The sequence below is a fragment of the Ammospiza caudacuta genome, chromosome 8, assembly GCF_027887145.1.
Source record: "Ammospiza caudacuta isolate bAmmCau1 chromosome 8, bAmmCau1.pri, whole genome shotgun sequence".
Lineage (NCBI taxonomy): Eukaryota > Metazoa > Chordata > Aves > Passeriformes > Passerellidae > Ammospiza > Ammospiza caudacuta.
Window position 1 is genome coordinate 35113314 of NC_080600.1, and position 6495 is coordinate 35119808.

Genomic DNA, 6495 nt, shown 5'->3' on the forward strand with positions numbered 1-6495 from the left:
GGCTTTTGCAAAGCTAACTTTCCTTTTATTTGTCTATTGGTATAAACAATATTCTAAATAATACATCAGGATAATGTATCCAACAATGACTAGAAATAGCCACAATGATCAAGATGTGACCAGGAACTTGTGACCAACAGTGTTAGAGTCTCCACAGGAAATGGCAGAAAAGCGGTTTTAATGTTAATAGAGCTCCTGCTGTTTATAGTTTATTTCTTAGAGAGATGTTCTGCTGAAGTTTCCTTCAGGGCTGCTACTCCCTTAGTGCACCTTCTATGGACCAGAAAACACTGAGGATGACAGCCAGTATTCCCAAACAACACTGACAGACAGAAAGAATCAATATATGTAAACATGGTTGCTCTTCAGAGGCTCATTTATTTCCATAAAAATGGGATCTCATCCTAAACCAGTCCTCAGCTGAAGCTTCATTTTGATTGACACTAGAGGAGAAATACCAGTTTTAGGACATCAGCAGTAACAGTGTCCAGTGTTGTTATAAATAATTGGTTTGCAGATGATTAAGCAATACATCTTTTAATATAAACTTAATCAAGGTTTTAGTTTTCACAACTTCAGAAAAGGCTTTAAAACATACTTGGAGCAGAACCAAGAAAGAAAACCAGAATTTTTTTTTCTTCTGAAAGCTCAGAAACCAGAAGTAAAAGAGAAAGAAGTACAGATTGGTTAAATATCATTCCAGCATTTTGGATATCTGTCTTGGGCTTTAAATGTCTGTGTTTGGCATTACTGAGCACATTGGCTAAGATCTGGGCAGCAGTTTTGCCTAAGTGTGAACTACACCAACATACACAAAATCTGTGTGTTCTCCAGAGGGCTGGATCAGTTTGCATCAGCTGAAACTTCATGGTGATACTCAGGGGTGCTCTTTCAGATCTCCTCTCTTTTTTTCCTGCTGGTTAATCGAGTAATCAGGATCACTCATTATGTATGTTATTAGTCACTCTTAACTTTTAATTCTGAAGAACCAGAGTTGCACTCCAAAATGAGTCTTCAGATTTATCTCTTCTAATGTGGGAGGTCTGACTGCAGCACTAAAAGCTGCCCATGCTAGTTTCAACCACGACTGATTTAAATGTGAGCACCATGAGCCTTCTTGGACACGGATGCTCATGACCAGTCAGCACTGAAACCTTTGTTACTACCAGGATTGGAACTGTTCAGGTAGCTTGGACCACTCCTCTCAGCAAGTGTGTGAATATCAGTGCCATGAATAGAAGCTCACAGCCTCTGTTCCTCCGGCTTTTAGCAAGGCAAGAATGTGACTATACTACTTTGAGTGACAGTAAAATGATGGATGATGCACTGGGAACAGCACTGGTTCCATAAATCACTATTTCCAGTGGCACAGATTAAAAGGGAAGGCTGCAGACAGGAAAACCTTGCTGGGTTAGGACCTCAGCACTGTAAGGCAGGTTTGGAAGACAACTCATCAGTAGGATTTTCAGCATTTTACAGGAGGAAGGATCCACAGAGGAAGGGTTTATCCAGGCAGCTGGAGAGGTGCTTGCAGAAGGAATAAATGAATGACCAAGGTGGATTTTGCTGTCATAGCAGACACAGCAGCTTTGTTCCCTTTCAGCTGCTCTGCAGTGTTACTAAGCAGCTACTGCAAATTATGCTGTGTTCCAGCAGAGGATGGCAATACTCCTCACATTGACACAGAGGGGTTATTAGCAGGAAGAACCAAACTTCAGAAATCTGAGATTCTCAGGTCTGTATCCTACACAAGGAATCAGAAGATTTGCAGTCACTAGCTCTGCTGGTGGACAGAGTTGAGCAACACTTGGCAACATCCTGACTTTCCTTTACCAGTATGGAAAACAACTCTCTGTGACTGCTGACAGTACCTGCACAGGGACATCTGTTCCTGCTGTGTCACCAGAAGTAGGAGGGAGGTTGAAATGTGATGCTGCCTGCAGGGAAAGGTACTTCAGAGGCAGGGAAGCAAAAAGAGAATTGTTTGAAAGCAATTCTCTCTTGATACTTGATGTCCATTTTCAGGATAACTTACAGAGAAGTAATCATGCAAATTCAAACTCAAGGGAAATAAGCCTTGGTTTCTTCATCTGGTGCTCTGAAATTCAGCCAGTAACACATACAGCCAAATTCCCTGAGGTGACACAGGGCATTTTTGTTTTCTAGGCAATGCATATTGGATTACTGGAGACTCCACACTGTGAAATTATTATAAACCAGTAATTAGCTGGTAATGGTGATAATTTGGTTCAGAATTCTGAAGCCAAATAAAATGAACTGATGAAAAATAATGCACTGTTAACTCGGTCTCTTGTGCAATTAAAAACTCAGAGAAACTGACTGAAGTATTTAGAAACATAAGGAAAAACTGTAACCATTTAAAAATGTGCTCAGCTAAAAATAGGTTTGGGTTCTGAACTGGAAATTTTAATTCTTGAAAGGCAGAAGGACATGTTTTTGTTCTTCACGTTGGAGAGTTCTCATTCACTTAAACACAGTGTAACCTTTGGATGGTAAAACATGAACATGCTGGAATTAAACCATGCCTGGAACAAGTGAGAAACTCATCAGAGGATGTTTTCTGATGTACCAGTGCTTTGGAAAAATATTTCCTGCAGGTGCTCTGAAATCACCTGGAGTTTTTCAGGAGCTGCTTGATTTAATTTTCAAGTCCCTGCTGCGGTCATACAGATATCATCTGGTAGGTCCCTCACGACTAATTACCTTCTGCAGGTGTCAAGTGGTAAAGATAGCCCTGTCAGATGTGCCTGGCTTCTTTTTTGGCCAAATTCAGCTTTCTTGCAGGACACAGAGGAACACAGCCAATGAATGGCTCCGTACAGCAATATTTATGGGAGACTTCTGACCAATTCCAGCTTTGGAGAAATGATAGATTATTTGAGAAAATGAAGACTCAGAAGACAATTCTGACCAAGTCCTTCAGTCTGTAGGAGTGATATGAATGGAACTGCATTCCTGGGAATGACAGGAGGTCCTTCTGAGCAACTCAAGAGACCCTGCTACTGACAATATCCAAAACCACAAGGCCCAGAGAAGGATTGTGTGGCTATAGCACTGTACTCCTGATGGCTCTCCAGGCCCCACACTAAAGTTGCTACCACTGACCACACTTTGGCAGCAGGCAGAGCTGGAGGATGCCAAGGAGGTGCTCAGGCTGGAAGAGCTGATTCCATACCAGACCAAACAGTTGCAGACACTGGTCACTGCTTAGATTCCTCTCTGAAGGCTTTTTATACTTCAGGAAAAAAATCCCAAAACAACAAAAATATTTTGAGAATATTGCGGGGGACGGGTAGATATAAGTCCAATTGTGTCAGGAACCCACATCTTAAAAAAGGAACCCACTAGGCCGCGGCAAAATATCCAAATGTGGATAACATTGTAACCAGACCAGTGAAGAGATTTTTGCTTTTATTTCCAGCACATCAGTCTCAAAATACAAAATGGAGACATGACAGCTCACTGATCCACCCCAAAATGTCCTCCCTGGGAGAGCTGATACAGAAATACATAAAATCATCTCAGTCTAGATTTCAGCCAATCGCACACAGAAAACACATATTGACAAGCATTCTATCCGATCTTATAAAACATACGTAATCGTAGCTAAAACAAACACTGGTTCATAAGAGACAAAGAACAAAGTTCTATTCATGCTAACCTCTAAAGATATACATTAAATAACCTTGTTGCCATCTTAAAGCCAATTCTACAGAGGCCTATTGTTATTTGTCATGTCTACTGCTTGGGAAACTTTTCTGCTTGCATGGGAAACTTTTCTGCAATGCTAACAAAACTCCAATCTAAGGCCTACATACTTTTTTTTAACCATTTCCTAAAAACCCTTTAACTTTATGGATTCCAACATGAGAAAGCTGTCATATCAAGCTGCATTTGCTTGAAGAAAAGGACTTATTCCAAGCAACCAGTGCTGGTTCCCAGACTGACAACAGGAGAAGCAGAAAACAGAGAGGAAAAACTCCAACTTTTAAACCAATTCTGCCTTAAAATGACTTCTGTACAAAACCTAGGTACATCAGTGAGAGCTGTGATTTTCAAAGATCATAGAATCCCTCATGTGGGCTGTTTGGTGTCTCTAAAGGAACCATAAGAATTTATGTACTCACAGATTGCAGAGCAGCACTTTACAATAACATTTACAAAGAAATTTACCCACACTTGTACACAGAGAAGTCCTTATTCTCTACCTTTATCCAGCCTCCTAAGGAAATTACACCATTTGCATATCCCCCAATAAATTATGAACCTGCCTGCTGTTTTCAACTAAACAGGAAGAGCAGGAGAGAGCTCAGCAAGAGCTAAAGTTCTCCATGGTTAAACAGCTGGAGAGAAGCATTTGAGGTGTTTCAATAAGGCAAAGGATGCAGTGTGAGCATAGACAGAAGAAAACCTGTGCAGAAAAAAGACCAGATGATAAAAAAACCTTCAGCTGGACCTTGGAATAACTGAACCTTGCATTACAAATTCAAAGGTAACAAGGTTTCTTTAGTTTATGAAATATTCTTATGAGCTGAGAATATAATTCACCCATTTCTTTACATCAGACACATTGCTGTTTTCCTCACAGCCTTCTAATAAAACATAATTAATTTACATTTTAAAGACCTTGATGGGTTTTCTCATCATGGAACAGTAAGTGAGATTAATAATCCTGTTACTGAGCACTTAAGCTCATGGATCATTTCCACAGTAACATTTTCTTAATTTTTAAAATGTACCTTTTATTTGATTTAGAGGTTAGTGCTAATTTATGTAATAAGAGGGAGAAAAGCTGAAGAGTGAGTCAGTGTTTATTAACCTTGCTAATTGGACAGGCTTTTTCAGGCAAAATGGATATATCTTAATTAGTAAAACGGCTGCATTGTCATTTAGCCAATTAATCCTTTCCAAACAAGGGAAGCAGTAGCAATTTTACTTGTAGTGAATGGAAGTAAACTTGTCTGCACATTCTGCACATCAATTTACACATTTGACTTTCCCACTTGCATCAGTAAAAATGCAGCCCTTAGATTCCCCAAATAAGGCACATTTTCCATTATATCATTCCTTTTCCTTCCAATTAATTTTCTGTAACATCTCAGTCCTTTACATCAAACACTGAACACAGAACTGTGAAAAGCCACCAACTGCAGGTTATAATTCTTAAGGTTTATGTCCCATTTCTGAAAGTGTTCAGTAGTCAACCAGGGGTTGACTTAAGTGGTCTCATGAAAACTTAAGACTTCAGATAATTTAGCCAAATTTCATGTTCTTAGACATAGCTGGACTGGCTCTGATGGTTTCTCACCTCCATAACCTGGAGGGATATAAAGCACGGACATCTGCACACTGCCATCAGTCCCTTTGAATTTTAGGAAGATTTTAGTGCAAGATAATGGATTTTCTTACCTTCTCTGAACACTGAAACCTGGCCCCTAAAAACCTTAAAACATAGAAAGGAGGATGACTTCTCAGAAAGGGAGTTGATGTCTTTGAAAGGTCGGTGTCTTTCGCTGGACAATGGAGAAGCATGATTAATTTCCATTGGGATGACCAGGAAACTGTTCTGGAGAAGGGAGGCAGTGTGATACTGCTGGAAGAAAAAGAGATTAACTTTGTTTAATCACTGTTGTTCTGGGACACTTTTTACTAGACTAGATATTTAGCTGATAGATAACAGTTCCAAAGAATTATCTGTTTGATTTACCTAAGCAGTGAATTATGAACTGTGAATGCTTTCACTGTAAACTCTGATAATGCTTTTGTCATGGTCACGTTAAAAGACATACTCAACTCTTAGCTCATCTCTTAAAAGATCAACTGCTTCCCTCAGAACTCCTAGATGAAAAAAAACAATGTGTACAAGTTCAGGCAGTTGTTTGTAGTTAGAGAAATCTGCAGATATCCAGACCTGCATTCTGAACAATCCCTTGTCAATTAGACAGTTAGCAGAAACTTAACAGCTTTTTATTTCTTTGAAGTGAGCAGAGATCGTTTGTAGCTAGTATAGTACAGGCTAATCTACAGCTTTTTCACCCTGCTTTCCCATTTTCTATCTCCCTGGGCTTTTTACAGCTTGTCCACACTGATCACTCTCTGAAATAAACTTCTTTTCCTAGGTGCTTTAAGTATGCCTGGAAAGAAGCATGGGTCCTAGGAATGCAGTGGGTATTGCTGCAATTTCCATGTCTTTTAGCACAGAAGATTTGTGCTTTTCACTACAAACAGCCTGGACCACTCTGTAAAATGAGCAATCAATTCACTATGGATAAAAACAATTTTGTCTCAAGTCCAGCTTGCTGACAAGAAAGTAGGAGACATCTCAGCTGCAAGATGATATGCCGAGAAATCTCCTTTCCTAAGAAATACACCCAGAGCATTACAGGTTTCTCATGAGGCTCTGCCGTTCATTCACTCAACCCATGCATGCTTTTGCCAAGACCCGTGCACTGAATTAAATCCCTGAACAGCCAA